The following is a 19,995-nucleotide window of genomic DNA, read 5'->3' as shown; positions in this document are numbered from 1 at the left end:
AATCTTGCTTATCTGTTAAAATACTGCAAAACTTTGATTTACTCAAGTTTTTTAACTTTTGTTTAAACACCTTTAATTTCAATTAGAAGGTGTGGCATGTTATTCCCCTTGCCTATCTATTTCCAACCATTATTCCTTAGATTTAGTTTAGAATGATGAGTCTTGTAGCCATAAAATTTTGAATAAGAAAGGATGGTTACGAGGCGTGATGTTAAGATCTAATTCCAAGAATATGGGCCTGTGATCTGAGCTTGTACTTTGTAAGATTGAAGATTCCACAAAAAATTCCTTCTATAAGAGTGATCCAAAGGCAATAAATATGTAAATTCCATAGGTGATTTGATGCTTCCCTCCATATCTATTATTCCAGGTGAATGTATCATTTATGTTATTCAAATTTGTAACTTGGAGTTGTTGAAATAGGTACTTAAATTGTCGAGAATCTGAATCTAACCTTTGGATACTGCATTTTTTTCTCATATATGGATTTTATTAGATTAAATTTATTTCCTAGTGTCCAGAGTTCCTCCTAATGGATGGCTCTAGTGGCTTCTATGTTTCTAAGGAAACTGTGTTTTTCTATTGGGAGATGGGGGCCATAGAGCATAGTAAGACAACCAATCTCCTTGGCTCGTACATATTGAAATCTTCCTGATATAATGCAAGGCATGCAAATCTAGTCAATAAATGATACTTCTTGGGATTCCATAAGATCGTTAGGCCACCATCAGTGTCCACAACATCAAGTGCTATTGATTCACAATCTCTCCAACATATGGGGGCTATTTCACCAATTTTGTCTCTAGATATTTTTGTCTTATGTAGTATAATGACTGTTGAGCTTTCGATCTAAATTATTTCCTTGAGAAGTGTTTTCTTTCCTTTATTTTTGAGACCTATAATGTTTCATGATGTGATTTTCGGTAGGAAAGGTGTTTAGAGGATGAGAACACCTTTGATAGTATGGTAACCTATCCTATATTGACTAAATGATCTCCAACTATTTGGATTGAGGCTTTATGATCATTCGTCCCCACATTTTACCTTGTTTCATCTGTAGCTGTTGTTCCTTGTAATAGAAGGTATGGACCCCAAATCCCTTGTTGGTTGACCCCATCTCTTTCATTGACACTTGAAGTTGATATTTTACCCTTAGGTTTGATGGTAATAGAGTTTTTGGTGTTCTAAAATAGTATTTTGAATCTTTAGTTTTTTATTCTTCAATATAATTTAGCAAAGTGTATTCATCCTTATGTAGAATCTATATTTACTCATTCAGTTTAGCCACTGAAGCATCAAGCAAAATTTTATCATCCTAGGTTGGGATTTCTTGATTATCTTCCAGAGTTTTATTTCTTTGTGATGCTACTATTTGTTGTGTTTCCTCTTTTCTCGGATATAGGTTCATAATATCTTCTAGAAAATCAAGCTCTTCTTCTTGATCAGTAAGAAATGGGAGCTTAGTTTTTAATGAATAAAGTCCCCTTTTTGTTTGTTTAGTGGCTTTTTTGGTGTTTAGTTTCCTTGTCTAGTTACTGATCTTGTAAATCCCTCTAAGTCTGTTTTTTGGAGTCCTTCTCAGGCTCCTCCTACAGAAGTGGGCAATCTCAGAAAAGGTGGCCATACTCATTATAATAATATAAGAAGAAGGGAACATGTTCATAATCAAAGGTTTGTTTCTAAACTTCATATCAATATGAGATCTCAATGGATTCTAGCATTTGCTTATATATATTCATATAAATGCAGATTCTTGCATAATATGTATAATGCCCTCTTCTTGTAACATCTAACATATTCACCAAAGGGCCAATTGTATTTCATATTCCCTCGTGGATTTATGGATCCAAGAACTCTTTAGGTAGTGAAAACATTCGAACCCAAACTGAGGTAGCCATAAAATGTTCCCTTTTTGGGAAATATTGCTCTTCCCATAATCTCATAAATAACCTAGCATCATTGAAAAAATATGGGCCATTTTTGAAAACTTTGGCTTGGTCCGCCAAATTCTTGAAGATGAATAATCTCTAGGATTCCATTTGTGTCGTATCTAGTTAAGTCCCCTTAAGTGGGTCATACATCAATAAACTCATAGTCAAGAGCATGGCATTTCATATATTGTATATAATTGTTAACTTTGGGGGATCTTACTTCCTGTTTGGCATCTTTATAAGCTTTCAATAAGCATTTTCTCCTGAATCAAGAATTCCATTTTGCACCTAATCATGTATTGTCCATCTTCTCCTTATGCATTCCTTGTCCATGACTCTCATTGGTTAAGAGGAGCCATTGCCTAAAACAATATTTCGGTAGGAGGGGCTTGCACCCCTCCCTCTAAGGGAATACATTCTCATATGTTAGTCACCAATATTATAGAGAGTATATCATTGATACGATTAAGGGAAGTCGTAACATACAATCAATATCAAGTTAGAGAAGTCAAAAGCTCTAGGAAAACAATTTTTTTTACCTTTCATTTTAATTAAAACTAAATCACTCATATAAATTAAATGGTTGGTAAATGCGGATAGGAATAAAAACACTTACCTCCTGATACATCTCACATTGACAAGATTTGACAAAAAAATCATATGAATTCACTATATTATAATTTTATTTTAAATTATTATTATTATTAATTAAAGCATATACATATAACAAAATTCTTAACCTTGGATTGTTACAATACTATAGGCTAATACAATGGCTTACTGACGCCACATCCCAAAAAATATTAATTCTTGGTCGTTTGACAATTTTTTAATTAATCAATTTTAATTGAATGGGAAGAAAGAGCATAACTACTTTGGAGATAAATCTCCAAAGTAGTTATGCTCTTTCTTCCCATTTAATTAAAATTGATTAATTAAAAAAAATGTCAAACGACCAAGAATTAATGTTTTTTGGGATGTGGTGTCAGTAAGCCATTGTATTAGCCTATACTATTGTAACAAACCAAGGTTAAGAATTTTAAGAATTTTGTTATCTATATATATATATATATATATATAGATAACAAAATTCTTAAAATTCTTAACCTTGGTTTGTTACAATAGTATAGGCTAATACAATGGTTTACTGATATATATATATATATATATATATATAACAAAATTCTTAAAATTCTTAACCTTGGTTTGTTACAATAGTATAGGCTAATACAATGGTTTACTGACACCACATCCCAAAAACCATTAATTCTTGGTTGTTTGACATTTTTTTAATTAATCAATTTTAATTAAATGGGAAGAAAGAGCATAACTACTTTGGAGATAAATCTCAACCTTTGATCTATAACTACTATTAAAAATATTCTATAATATTCCATGGAAGTTAAATTCCTACCATCGACCTAACAATTATTGATAACTAAATTAACATTCTCGAAACCCTATTCTAAAATAAAATATATATAATAACAAACTTTTTACCTTTTTAGCCCTAGCATGAAAATTTTCATGAGATCATTGATATTCTCTGTTTAAAATGTGATTTTTAATGCATAAATGGAATTAGTGCCCTCAAAAACCCCTGAAGCACTCAAATTGTGTAGGTTACAGGTCTTGAACTTACCATTCCAAGAAATCCCTGAAATATTTCAACAAAATCTATCAAAAAATATTAATTAGAAAGGTCAAAAACTTTTGAGTTAGACTAGGCTTATAAAAAATATTTTGACTGTGAAATGAATTATGTTTTTTTGGGTATGTAGTATTGATAAACCATGGTATTGCATCAAAACCTATATACAAGCTAAGAATCTCCATGGCAAAGTGGGGATGAATCCTCAAGATGATATATATATATATATATATATATATATATAGATATAGATATAGATATAGATATAGATATATATATATATATATATATATATAATTCTTTATTATTATTATTATTAAAATAATTGAAAATAAATTTATAATTTAGTTAATTTTTATGATTTTTATGATTTTTTAAAATCTTTATAATCTAAGATGTATCATGAGAGAAGTGTCTAGATGCTTATCATATAATGATGTTTATTTGGATTTACTAACCATTTAAATTATATGACTACATTGGTTTGTATTATGTTGATCACCTATACACAACTTTCCTTTTAATTTATTTTATATCTTTGAAAAAACTAATTTGTCATCAACACATTATAATCATCCCATTAAAACGTGTTAAAAATCACATATGTGTGAGAGAATGATTTTTCAAATCCAATCTTTTTTTTAAATAAGTAAATGGAATCTTAAACTAATCATAATTAAAAAATAATAAGTCTTGAATACCTATAATCATGTTTTAGGGAAAATTTGATCCAAATAGCCTTAAAAAAAGACTACAACAAAATTAATATCAATTTCTCCTAAATAACATGTCACTTTAACCAATTAATCCTTCCCCTTTTTCATCGTAAGGAGATCAGTACTCAGATTTATCCACAACAAAAATGGAAGTAAAGAGATGGGGAGAACGAGTATTAAAAACAATTCACTTTATAGTAATGATGTTTGTATTTAACTAAAACTCCCATATACTCATTTGCCCATTGAGATCTATTATGATAACCATAGTTTAATCTTCGTCAGGCTGGGTGTCAAATCAAGGGATTTGAGTTGTCATTTTGCGATGAGGGAAATTAAATATATGAGGGGGTTCGAGGTTTGTGATGTGATATTGTTGGCAAAGTGGGTTGTCCTTACAAGACAGCCTGATCTTCCACCTAGCTCCTTGGAAATCCTCATCGTCATTATGGAAGGTGGTTTGAAGGGCTTTGCTCACCATGTGGTAGGGTGGTGGTTATCGATGTCTATTCGCACATCCAATATAAAGATGCATCTTGTTTGATGGTTTCCTTTATATGGGATGATACATGATGTTTTCTTGTAGCTCTTGCAACTACTTAAGGTATTCCCTTCTTGTTTTTATTATGTTTTAGGCTATTTCTAGTTTCAAATGGCTTTTCGCAATTCAAAAATTTAATATGGTTTTTCCTCTAGCGTTTGTGTCATAATTCTAATGCTCCTTCCTAGCCCTTTATATATTTTCATGATATGAGAGGTGTTATTTATGAGTTAATGTAACCGTCAAGGTTAGTTAAGAAAACCAAGAAGATGGAGCTATAAAAATTCTCTTTGCAAAAAGTTTGTACAATTAATTTTTGATATCACTATCATCTCTAACTCACCGAAAGCTTTTTGACAATATAAATTTTATCTTGATCCAACTCTGGGATTAAAAGTTATGTCCATTTAGAATTTGACCAATTAAGCTCTTGCCACATCAACAAGACACTGCCAAGTGGCAACCACATGGCTCTACCATGTCACTCAAACTGTGCCACATCACGTGTAACCAACATGGCAAGCTTGCCACCTCATCCCATGCTAGTGGGTCCCGCTAGGCCAACCCCAAAATGCAATTCGTCTTGTTCACGTTATATTTGGTTTTAAGGGAAATATGGGTACACACAATATGCCATATTGGCCCACTCCCTAGACCCTCGGATCACATGCAACTCCATGTAGATCTAATTTCAACCCCCATCTGAGATTTTTGCAAACATTCATAATTAAACTTCCTCGGGTATTCTGAATCTCTGAACTTCTTTTTACACTTTTGTGAATTGTCCTGATTAGCAAACATTTGGGAGCTCCACCAAGGTGCACACTAAAAGAAACCTTGAAATTTAGATGCCCTAGACACATACTCCACTCATGATGTTATCATGTCTCATGCCTATAGTACATCCAAGGTGGCCTCGCCTCCAGATAAACTAAACTACACTTCCTCTAAATCTAGGATTGTTGTATATCTAATCTTATTCACCGAGTGCATAAGTGATGGATAACCAAATGCCTAGATCTCCAGATACATCTGCCAATCCTATACATATCTAGTCCTCTACATATCTCGGATATTACTAACATTAGGGAAATAGAAAGATATTTGATCTAGATATGGGGTTCACCCAAGAAACATTCGACCCCCGGATATAAGTATAGAATTATACCAAAACCTGCATGAATGGAAATTTTAAGGATTTATACTAGAATTTACCTGACACAGAGCATTTCCCAGAACAACAAATTTACCAAGAATAAAATCCATTAATGAACATGAATCCTCAAAGTGATTCTACCAATACATTAACAAGGTAAATGGTGTTACCATACCTAGCATATATCAGATGTGGAATAAAGCTTAAGAAATGGCTTCAAAACCTGTATTTCACACGAATTTCACATGCCACACTTCCTCTTTGAAGTCCAACCTCATAACATCACATAGAAGTACATAACCACTGAATTTTCACCTTGTGATTAAACAAGTATTTAGTAAATTTAATTGACTATTTCATGCATCACATAGTATTTGATTACATTCCCCATCATAGGAGGTAGTCTACAACATTCAACAAATTATGGGATCTTGATGTTCATAACATGTCAAATAATAGAAATCACATATTGTAACGTATTAACTAAGACACATCAACAACCATGCATATTCATATAAATAACTTTGTAGATCTTGGGAATAATAATGAACATAGAAGTTCAGAAGTTTCGCATACCTGTGAAATCATGTAAGCAAACATTCATCATAAACATGCAGAAATATTAGCATTCCTCCATTAGTAGTGTCGATCCATATAATTTCATCACATATTAGACAATGTTCATCATCCATAACACAATGGATACAAGTAACTATACTTATATGTACACCTTGAATGGTAGGCAACTGAAGGAGGGAATTCAACTCTCCACATATCCATAAGCTAGCTACACTACAATTATTCATGTAGCTAACCACCATTGAATTAGATTTAGATTCTAAGGAGTTAATTGTTCAAGGGAATTTCACATTGATATCAATTCAACCAGACGAGAGGGAGCTCATTATCTAGGTGTTTTGTCAACTGATTCACGTAGTAAGTGCCACATTGACTCTTGTACCCCTTTCAAATCGATCATAGGGATTCACCCAAGGTTCAATGAAGTTCTGCTCAATTCCAAAAGAATGACCTCACTCTAGTGGTGGTTTATCAGCTGGATTTTCAAGGCTAGCGCTGCAAGAGTCCATATGCCACCATCCAAGTGGTTTATTAGGTTACTTGGAAATCATTTAAGTGTTTTATCAACCCCAAGGCAAGCACTTGGTGGTTTGTTAGCCCTTTTCAGCAAGCAGCTAAGTGTCGCAGCCTGCTAAGTGGTTTTTCAACCTTCCAACAAGCACCACAATGGTTTAGTAGCCCCAAGGCAAGCACTTAAAGGTTTATCAGTCAATACATCAAGCACTAGTGAGTCAATATCACCACTAACTCCTCATTAGACATTCCAACATCGATAAACAACGTTGACCACACCTAAGTTACAAGGAAATATGTCCCATTACAAGCAGTGCCTCGTAGACATCTTCTCCTCTCTTCTCTTCTCTTCTCTTCTATGTGATGTTTTCCTCGTCACTCTTCTATGTGCTCTTGAACATCCTAATCTTCCCCTCTCTTCACATAGTGGTGCTCCTCGCTGCATCTTTCATGAACTTCTCTCCCCTTGCATATTGAATTTCCCAACATGTCCCATGCGGATAGGGATAACATGTCCCTCGTCCTTCACTTCAAACTGTCCATACACAAATTCAATTCTTGCACCAATAGACCATTAATTCACCAGGGAGATAGATGGGGAAAATAAATGAAGTGGGTGTGGGTTTTGGACTTAAACACAACACAAGTAACTTCCCCCTCCTCAGATATCTAAATTTGTGTCCACTCCTCTAGTTCAGCCATAATTTGCATCTTTACATATATTTACATAGAATAGATATATATATATATATATATATATATATATATATATATATATATATATATATATATATATATATTGTGATTTATACATAGGGGGGAGGCAACAAAAAAGGGATGTTATAGACCCCACCCCCTTAAAGGAACACCATCCTCGAGGTTTTATAGAAAGAACAAAAAACACATCCCTGAGATTTATATATATACACAACTCTTTCATTTACAAAGTAAAAGAAAATGGGTAAGATACCCTCATTTGATTAGCCATTTTCCAACTGGCTTCATCTCGCCCAAGTGATTCCATTACACCTTGACCTGCTCCATTTCTCGATTCCATAACATGATCTACCTCCATTCCAGAATGCATTGTGGGTTTAGCTAGAATTCTCCCTTGGATTCCACTTGTATCATAGACTAATAAAATATTTGATTAGCATCATGTACATGATTTTTAAGCAAAGAAATGTGGAAAACATCATGTGCTTTCACTATGGGTAGAAAATTCAATCTATATGCCACTGACCCCAATCTTTCCAAAATATGAATTGGTTCACAAAATCTTTTTGTTAGCTTCGCATAAAACCTTATTCTCAATGAACTCTTTTTAGGTCTAATGAAGAGATACACATGCTATCCCACTTAGAATTCCTTTTGCATTCTCTGTTGATTTTCATAATTTTTTTACCTATCTTGGGCTGCTTTTAATTTCTACCTAAGAGTAATTACTTCATACTCTAATTCCTTCAGCATATAAGGCCCAAGAACCACCCTACTCACAGGATCATCCCAGATGATGGGTGTGCCTCATCTACAATGACTCCTGAGCCTGAAAAGGACTCATATTCGATGACTCTTTGATGCCCGTTTTTGTAGGGAATTTCAACCAAGGGTAGGAACTCTTCCCACCACTTTGGTTGCTACATGACATACATTCTCAACATGTCTTCTAGAATTCTATTTACTTTTTCAATTTTTCCATCCACTTGTGGATGATACGTTGTGCTAAGTGCTAACTTTGTTCCAAAATCAACAAAAAATGTTGTCCAAAACTTTGAAGTGAGCTTCACATCCCTATCTGAAATGATCTTCTTGATTATACCATGCAATCTAAATATTTCTTCATGGAAACCTGAGCTATGTCAATTTCCTTTTGGGTGGACTTGAAAATCATGTTGCCTGGACATTTTTGGAAGTCCTATGATAAAATCCATAGATATGGCTTCCCACTTCCACTTAGAAATGAGGATTGGCTACAATAATCCCACTAGGTGTTTGCATTCCACTTTAACTTGTTGGCATTCGATACACCTAAAAATATAATCAACGATCTCCTTTTTCATTCCCGACAAATAATACAATTTCTTCATAGTTATTATCATTTTTTGATAATCAGGTTAACCTGAATAAGATATTTTGTGAAATTTATCCATGATGAGCTTCTTCAAGTCGCCCATGCAAGGCACATACCATCAATCCTTGAATTTCAACATACCATAATTAGTCAGTGAGTAATTCTTACTTTCTTACTCAACTATCTTTTTGGCTCTTGCTACAAGTGTTCCTTCACATCTTGATGCATTGCGGCTTTGATCGTTTCTTTAATATCAAGTTCACAAGTTCTTATAGTTGCCAAATGTGCCACTTGTAGACTTCTACTAAGTGCATATACTACTTTGTTCTCTTTTCCCTTGATGTACTCTATTTCAAAATCAAATTCACTAATCAAAGCTAGCCAACTTGTTTCTCTTACGTTTAACTTGGGTCAATTAAACAAATATCTCAACCCTCCATAATCTGACATTAAAACAAACTTTCTTCCAAATAGGTAATGTCTCCACATTTTCAATGCATGCACTATTGTTGCAAGCTCAAAGCCATGAGTTACATAATTCATCTCATACTCACTTAATTTTCTTGATTCATAACACATGTGATTCATGCATTAGGACTCTATCGATTGCCTCCTTGCTAGTATTTTTGCAAAACACGAAATATTTTTCTAGATAAGTTATTCCCAATATTGGGACATGTGTGAGTAGGTGTTTTAATTGTTCAAAATTGGTTGCACACTCTGATGTCCATTGGAACTTAACTCCCTTCCTTTGTACAACTATGATCAGATGCTCAATATTTGAATTTTTTTTAATGAACCTCCAGTAATATCCAGTTAACCCCATGAATGATCTACTTTATACAACATTTTGAGAAGAACACTCCACAATGGCCTTGATCTTCTCAAGATCTACTGCCATTCCTTCCTTGGAGACAATATGTCCCAAATAATGAACTTGTGATTGGAAGAAATCTCATTTGATGAACTTGGCATAAAGCACGTGCTCTCTCAGCAATTGCAACACTAATTTCAAATGATCTTCATGTTATTCTTTGGTTTTGGAGTAAACCATGATCATCTACAAAGACCAACATAAACTTGTCTAGATATGGACTAAGGACATTGTTCATTAAGCATATAAATGTGGTTGGATCATTTGTAAGCCCAAATGGCACCACCAAAAACACATAATGTCCATATATGGTTTTAAAAAACTGTCTTTTGGATATCCTTATCTTTAATCTAAACTTGGTGATACCCAGACCTCAAGTCTATTTTCGAGAATACTACGAACCCTCTCAACTAGTCGAACAAGTCATCAATCCTAGGCAGAGGATGCTTGTTCTTTATTGTGGCTTTATTTAGCTTCATGTGGTCAACACACAATCGCAGTGTCCTGTCCTTTTTCTTTACAAATAACGTTATGGGTTCCCAAGGTGACACACTGGGTCTAATATACCCCTTGTCCAATTGTTCCTTAAATGGTAATTTCAACTCCACTAACTTTGGCGTGCTTAGAGGATATGGAGCTTTTGACACGGGTGTTAATCTCGACAATAATTTGATGAAGAATTTGGTTTCTCTTATTAATGGAAATCATGGTTTTTCCTCAGGAAACACATCACTAAATTACCTTAATATCATATGCTCTTCCATTTTGTCACTACCATTATCTAGTTCACTAGTCTCCTGAACCACATATAAAGAACATCCTTTTCAACTACATCTTTTCATTTTTAGCGTTGATATCTTCCCGACATTCATAGACTTTCTTATCCCCTCAAATGTCACTCTTTCCTCTTCATTGCCAAGACATTTTGTCGACTCGTTGTAGCAATCGAATTTTGTGTTGTGGGTTGTTATCTTGTCCATGTCGACTAGCATATCATATGAGTCCAACAACAACGGATTCAAGTTGACCAACATGGGCATGTCATTAATTACCACTAAGCATTATTCCACCATGTTAGCAACTCACCTTTTGGTTCCCGTTGCTAACTGAACTAACCATGATCTTTCATTGGCTTTCTTCTGTGGCTCACACTTTTCCACGGCCTTCAAACTAACATAGGTGAAATTAGAATCTGGATCAATCAAAATCAAAACAGGTTGGTTAACAACCATAACTTCTATCTTAATCACCGAAGCTTCATGGTCAACCTGCCTATTGTCCAACATGGCATCGGTTTGTGGCATGTTTTGAGCCACATCATTCACCATCTCTACTTCTTGCACATTATACAACCTTGGGTCGTATTGTTGTTGCTGAGGAAAATCTTTCCACATGTGGATTTTCCACAAGTCCAACACTATATGGGTCCTCTTCTGAACCCCTTGGCATCCTCTCTTGTTGGCTTAGAGGATTGATCTCTACTGGAAGTAGTACTGTTTTGCTAAAACTCACCCTTGGCATGAGTTGTGAACTTCACATTCGTTCCTCCTTACTGTTGTCCTAAAACTTTTTGACCCTTTCCTTCAACGCTCAGCCTACCTCTTGCTTTCCAATCCTCTCAGAACTCTATTTTATGCTTGGAATTTTCATTACAATATTTCACCTTTTAGATGGTGTCCTCCAATGTTTTTGGCTCTTTAAACTCAATTATATCCTTGTAATCTTGTGGCAACCCATTGAGGTACATCTAAATCTTTACTTTCTCATCCTTGATCTATGGTACATGCCTCAATAGTTCAAAAATCTATTAGTGTACTCACCAGTTGTAAGTTTCCCCAATCTGTGCTCATGAAATACCTCTCAAACAAGTACTTCTCACATAAATATCTCTCAAATATTCTCTAGGAAAACTCTTTCTCTCTAATGTCCTTGACATTCCTCAAGTCTTCCCACCAGATGTCAGCTTTGTCTTTCAAGCTAAAAATGGCCACTCTAGCCTTCATGTTCTCAGAGAAGTCATGTATTATGAAGTACTTCTTCATTCCTAATAACCATGCTTCTACCTCTTCAGCCTTCTTGACCTACCCATTAAAGGTAGGAGTTTTTTCCTTCTTAAATTCCTCTAGCATCATTTTTTTCTCATTCTTCCTTTGCTAGTGATGTCTCTTATCGCAACACTAGATACTTGCTCATGAAAACCTATTATTCTCTCTAGAGTAATGAGTGGACTTTCTCCTCTCACTATATCTTGATTTGCCTATCTATGTATTTTCCTTAAATTACTTCTTTTGCTCCATTGGCCCCTAACTCATGCTTCCATAATCTTGATGGACATTGCTTGGATTTATGTTTCTTATGTAGTTGGAACCTAGTTCGTGTTGCTTTTATCTTCACATATATGATAAGCTTTGAAATATCACTACAATTACTTCTTCTTGCTTCTCTTGAGCTCCAGAAATCATTTCATTATTTTCCCAACAACTTCTCAACCCAACCCTGAAGCTTCTAAGGGTGTCCAATTAGTCAAGGCAATTTTCCTCCTTCCTCTTCCCAACTAAGTCTTCTTCCTGAAAATGTTGGGATCTATCAGTGTAGTATTGCACCATTTTGTTGCTCATTATTTTTATTTTCTTTTTGTACCTTGCTATCTTCTTACGCTTTGTTACACACACGAGACTGTTAGTGAAATCAAAACGAATAGTCATTCACTCATCACTTGTAATCTTCGCATGCTTGTAACAAGCATGATGATGCAAAGCTAGATGAAACATAAAAAATAAGGTTAATAGGTATGTTTAGAAAATAAAATAACACAAAAATATATCATGCCAACCATCTTATCAGTCAAAGTTATGAAATCAACATACATATGCATAAAACAATCAACTATCAAAACAAACACAATTTTTTGTGATTCTTCATAAAGCTCCTAATCATTATTTTCTAGGCCCATTCAGTCCAAGTGTTGAACTTGGAAAATTTGATACCACTCTGTATCGGAGCTCTCAATTTTATCTTCAAAAGTCTAGTGTTAAACTTACACTCTGATACCACACCATAGTGCTCCCTCTCATCCCCTTGCACATTCTCAAACTGTGGGAGGTGTTACTAATGAATTCACCCAACCTCCAAGATTTCTTATGAAGATGGGGTTACAAAAATCCTCCTTGTACAAAGTTTGTAGAATAAATTTTAAATATCACCATCATGTCTGTGTCATCAAAAGCTTTCCGGTGGTATAAATTTTCTCAATCTGACTCCTAGATTGAAAGTTATGCCCATTTAAAAATTGACCAATTAAACTCTTGCCGCATCAATAAGACATTGCCACATGGAACCCACATGTGACCCACGTGGCTCTGCGATGTCACCCGAATAATGTCACATCACCCGTGTAACCAACATGGCAGGGTTTCCACCTCATCCCATTTTGGAAAGTCCCCACTAAGTCAACCCCACCATGCAATTCAACTCCTTCGCATTATACCTAGTTCTAAGGGAAATCTGAGTACACACAATATGCCATATTGGCACACTCCTTGAACCTTGAGATCACATGAAACTCCAAGTAGATCCAGTCCTGACCCCCATATGGGACTTTTGTGAACGTATAATTAAACTTCTCTAGATATTCCGAACCTTCGAACTTTTGTTGCCACTTTTGCAAAGTGTCCGGCTTAGCAGACATATGGGAGTTCCACCAAGGTGCACACTACATGCAACCCCAGATTCTGAATGCCTCATATACCTACTCTGCTTGTGATGTTATTTGGTCTCACACTTATAGTTCACCTAAAGTGACCCTTCCCCCAGATAAACTAAATTACACTACCACCAAAATCCAAATTGTTGCATAATTGGTGTTGTTCGATTGTGCATAAGCGATGGCTCATCGAATGCCCGAATCTCCAGATACATCTTTCAACCTTACAGATATTTAGCCCTCTGTATATCTAGGTATAACTAATCTTATTGAAATACAAATATATCCAACCAGGATATAGGGCTCACCCAAGAACCATCCAACCCCTGGATACAAGTGTAGAATTCTACCAGAACTTGCATGAAGGGAAATTCGAAGGATTTAAACAAAAATTTCCTTTAGGCAAAGCATTGCCTAGAACACCAAATTTATTAGGAATAAAATCCATATCTGAACATGAATCCTCCAAGGGATTCTACCAAGACCATGAAAAGGTAAATGGTGTTACCAGACCTATCATATATCAAATGCATAATAAAGGTTAAGAAATGGCTACAAACACACATCTTGCCGGAATTTCATGCCAAACTTCCTTTGTGAAGTCCAACCTCATAAAATCACATAGAAATACAAAACTACATAATTCTCACCTTGATCTTAAACAAGTATTTAGTAAATCTAATTGAATCTTTCATGCATCAGGTAGTATTTGATTACCTTCCCCATCATAGAAGGTAGTCTACAACCTTTAACAAACCATGGATTGTGATATTCATAACATGTCAAATAATAAAAATCACATACCATAATAGGTTAACTAAGAGAAATCAACAACCATGCATATTCATGTAAATAACTATGTAGTTCATGGGAATAATAGTGAACACAAAGGTTCAAATGTTTCACATAACCATGAAATCATGTAAATAAATATTCATAATAAACATGCAAATATATCAACATTCCTCCATTGGTAGTGTTGATCCATATACTTTCATATCACATATTATAAAATGTTCATCATCCATAACATAATGGATACAAGTAACTATATTTATCTATTCAACTTGAATGACTACATACCGAAGAAGGGATTTCAACTCTCCACCCAACCATAGGCAAACTACACTACAATCTTTCTTGTAGTCGACCACCCCTAAGCCAGATTCAAAGTCTGAGGAGTTAATTGCTCAAAGGAATTTCACATTGATATCAAGTCAACCAAGAAAGAGAGGGAGTGCACTATATAGGTGGTTTATAAACTGCCTCATGCAGTAAGCAGCACAGTGACTCTTTTGCCTCTCCAAAATAGCTCACAGGGATTCACTCAAGGCTCAATGAAGTTCTGCGTAGTTTCAAGAGAATGACCACACTCTAAGGGTGGTTTATCAGCTCAATTTTCAAGGCAAGCACTACAAGATTCCAAATCCAACTATCCAGGTGGTTTATCAACGTACTTAACAAGCACTTAAGTGGTTTATCAACCCCAAGGAAAGCATTTAGAGGTTCATCACCCCTTTTTAGCAAGCACTTGAGTGTCTTATCCTACCAAGTGGTTTATTATCCTTCCAACAAGCACCCCAGTGGTTTATCATCCTATTCAACAAGCTATATGTGGTTTATCAGCCCCAAGGAAAGCACTTAGAGGTTTAACCACTAAAAAAAACACTAGTAAGTCAATATCTCCACTGAATCTTTGTTGGCCATTCCAGCGTCGATAAGCAACACTGACCACACCAATATTATAGGGATCGACATGCCATTATAAGCATTGGCTTGTAGCCATATTCTCTTATCTTCTTTTCTCCTCTTCTATGATGTGTTTTCCTCATCACTCTTTTACATGCTCTTGTTTTCTCCCACACATCCTCGTCTTCTCTCTCCACATAGAGGTGCACCTCATTGCATATTTCATGCCTTTCTCTCCCTTTGCGTGTTGACTTTCCCAACACATCCCACGAAGATAGGGACAACATGGGCCTTGTTCTTCACTTTAGACTGCCCATACACAAATTCAATGTTTGCACCAATAGACCATTAATATGTCAGGAAGATAGACGGGGGAAATAAATAAAGTAGGTGTGGGTTTTGGGCTTAAACACAACATAAGTAACCTCCCCCTCCTTAAATATTTGAATCTGTGTCCACTCCTCTGTTCCAACCATAATTTTCATTTTTACATAAATTCATAAACAAATATATATGTAGTGACATTTATATGGGGTAGAAAAAATGGTTATTCATAAACAAATATATACGTAGTGACATTTATATGGGGTAGAAAAAATGGTTGTTACAATAATGCCTTATGTATTTTGCTTAACTTTTGGCTTTAGGTTAAGAGAAGAGTTCACTTGGTTTAAGTTTACCTCTAGGCATTTGGTTGTTTCCTTTTCTCTCTAGTTTGGTGGTCAAGTGGTTCTCTCCACCAACTCTAAGCTTTGTTCTTAGGTGGGATTGCTCTTCTTCCAGGTGCTTGGAATTGGTTCTTTTGCTGGGTGTCTCTTTTTACATTTTTTGGGTGTTTGTTTGTTTTTGGATTGGTGCTCTTGCTGAATTTAGGTCCTCCTTCGTTAGTCGAGTATTTATCTCTCTCTTCAAGAAGTTTTAGGGGTGTTTGGGGGTTATTTCTTTTCTTTGTCTTGTCCGAAGTCCCATCTAGTTTTTGTGTCCTCCTCGAGGCCTCTCTAGATTTTTGGTAGGGTTGGAGAAGTTGTCTGCTCTCTTGGTCAGGTTGGTTTCTAGTCTTTTGTGTCCTTTCTTTACCTATTTTATGGGCTCTTCTTCAAGGCATGGCTTCTACTCTTCTTGAAAGGGGGTATTTTACCTTCTATGTGGCCTCTCTATCGAAATGCATAGCGAAGAGCTCCCTTTGGGGGGTAGGGTACCAAGAAGGATCAACCAACTTCATAGCTACGAGGCCAAGTGGAAGCTCGACGTTCCATGGCTAGATATAATGAGTCTACCCTAGTGGAAATTCACAACATCATTTTAGATATGGAAGAGGAAGTGCATTTTAAAAGAAGATTTATCCATGATCAACATGTGGAGATTGAAACTCACAGCTAGATCACTGAAACATGAAATACCAAGTCTCACAAGACCTAATACATGCAAGTAGTTGACCTCTATTGGAAAATTAAAACACTATTGGGGACATGCTCTAGTGGAGTATTTAAAGACTTAGCAAGAGCAACTGTTGTGCATTAACAAGGTTCTACAAAAAGTACAAAAAGTGAAAACTAGATGACAAAGTCTCAATCTTCGCAAAAAGGTTAGTTTACCTCAAAATCATTCTACCAAATGCAAACACTAATCCACCCCTTCCAATTTAGGTGGACTCTTCTTCTAGTTAATATGGTTTACATAATTAGTTTTTGTTATGTTGTAATCAGCTGTGAGGCTGCATCTTTTAAACATGATAAATTTGACATATTATTAACATATTAGTTTGTTTTGGTCTAAATTGTGGAAGAGAAAACTCTTTTTGACTTACAACTTGAAGACTTTAAATCTCTACTATCAACTTAAAGACTTTAAATCTCTACTATTTAAATCTTACCCTTCATGATGCTATGCACCTATTTTTTATAATAATATAAACAGCTTAAACTTATAAAAAATACATGGCTTAATCTGTTATATAACAATAAAGAATGGCGTAAATAGAAGAGAATTCTTGGCCAAAATGATCTGAAATATCACATGATAGAGCCAACTCTTGCCCTGATGCAGGTGGGTATTACCTTCACGCCAAAATTCCATCCTGATGATCAGGACAAACACGAATCACTATTTGTAAAAGATGAATATGGGGATGCACGGCCCGAAAAAACCAAGACACAACATAATACACAAAGATAAGAAAATCTTTCAAAATAATACACAGATGGGAAAATGCAAAAACTGAAGTTACATCAATGACACATGAGATAGGAAAATGTGAAAACTGAAGCTATAAAATTGTCCAGGGCTCTCCAGCCCTGTCATTGGTGTTAAAATTGTGAGAGATATACTATGATACGAAGAAAAAAAAGTAGAAAAGGAAAAGAAAGCTGAAGCGAGTGATCAACATTGATTGGGTAATGCAGATTAGCGTTGTATTCAAATACCCACATTCAGATATAGTGAGATATGGAACATCTGATTTAATGAATGGTATTTCAATAAAATAACATAAATATTGTTTTTCACTATTTTCATTTTGGCGTACCTTTGAATATTAAGATTAACTATTTCTTTTCTAAAAATAACCATTTTAAATTTTGAAAGATACATATGTATAATTTAATAAAATTTTAGCAATAAAATATTTGAGTAAAGAAATCCCTGTCCAGAGATTTTATATATGAAAACTATGATTTCAACTTATAACAATTCAGTAACGTACAAAGATGGATTTTAATTTTAATCAAACTCAAACCATTTCATTAATAAAAGTTTCGCTTGAAATATCTTCGTTTGACCAAAGTTACTCTCGAAATATAAGTTACACAATACTTTTTAAATCCAACAATTTCTTTGCACTTTACTGTAGCGTTTATGAGTTTGTCACAATGCTCAACACTCGCCTAATTATAAAAGGTATTTTTAACAATAAATTTATACAAATATATATACAACTTTATGTCTATCATTAATTGAGTTGTGTTACATGAAGGCTATGGTTATGCAAATATACATCCAACTGTATGCATATCATTTAGTTTTTAGTTATATGATGTATTGAATGTTGAACTTCGTTGTTTGCGGCTGTTCATAAGATTTATATGCCATTTTAGTAATTACAAATCTTGATTTTTGAATTATGCTGGTGTTCGAATTTGGAATTAAGTGGTGTTCGAATTTTGTATTAAGTGGATGTGGCTGTGATAGGATTTATAATCCATTTTGGCAATTAAGCCGCTTATTGTTGAATTAAACAAATGAATGGGGAAAATACATTGGTAAATTCGCTTTGGAAGCCTGAGTTAGGAGGATAGAGATTGCTTTTATTTTTTTTAAACAAATAAATATTACTTCATATCAAAAAAAATGCCATCATGATCTTACTTATACTGCTAAACTGTTATATGTCCTGACATTTATTTTACCGATAATATTTTTAGAAAAACCTGAAACTTGCCAAATAATGATATTTTCATACAAATCTGTAACTAGATGATTGGCAAATTTGGAGTATTACTCTCATTGAGAAAAAACAGTGACTCTCAGTTAAACCTCTGAGCACAAAGCTTATGAATCTATGAATTCACATCACATTAAGTTTCCGTCAATAGTTCATAAGTGAAGATTAGGAATTTAAAATAAAATCGCAAATAATCGCTTATTTTGACCTATAACATCCAAATAAATTATCAGTGACTTTTTAAAAATCAAATTCACACATTCACCGACCAGTACACCTTTGCATTATTGTTATGCCATTTTAATGTGATTTTACATCAGTGACTTTTTCAAAATCAAATTCGCACATTCACCAGCCAGTACACCTTTGCCTTATTGTTATTTGACATATGGCGTTCCAGGAATAGAATGACCACAGTGGTTAAACATTAGGGTTACCCATGAAAATAAAAAACATTATTCAAAAGTCTTGTCCAAAACCCTTTGCATATATTCTGCTACTCCAACCTTCAAAAACTGTTAGCTACGGTTATAGATTCAATACATACTCTTTCATGAATATAAATTAGTTCAAAAGTATTTAGGCATGATGTATGCTGAAGTAGGCCTGAAAAAAAATATCAAAAACAACATTGACATTACATCCTTACATAAAATTTAAGTTGATAGGGAAGGATGATTGGCAATTCATAAGTCTGGCCACAAACAGGATTAACTACCGCCAGACACAAAACCACAATTTGTATTATGCAAAGTGGCAATTTTTGTTAGAGTATCCAATTTTATTATTTTGGTGTTTATCAACCGTGAAGCCAATGAGGGGTTCTGTTTGTTGGCCAGTGAATTCTTTGTTAAGGAGTTCGTGTGGCTATCCAAGTGACATGTTCAGATCTCGATTTACCTATGCGCCGTGTTTGGGGCTGTGCAGTGTACCAGGAAATTATAGTGGCAGCCATCAAAGATCGACCCGTGTCATGCAAATATGGGAGCTAGCCCGTTACTGATTCCTCCTCCCGTCACAATAAAAAAACACAAACAAACAAATAAGGGTGAAGAAAATGAGATAGGAAAATTATATGTTGATTTGTCTTTTTTCCAGAAGAAAAAGTTTTGTATTATATTGAGGGAATATA

This window comes from Pinus tabuliformis, chromosome 4_1, assembly GCF_031772625.1.
Source record: "Pinus tabuliformis cultivar Carrire ecotype Pingquan chromosome 4_1, CPIR1, whole genome shotgun sequence".
In the NCBI taxonomy this organism is placed as follows: Eukaryota; Viridiplantae; Streptophyta; class Pinopsida; order Pinales; family Pinaceae; genus Pinus; species Pinus tabuliformis.
Note: the sequence above shows the minus strand (reverse complement) of the source record.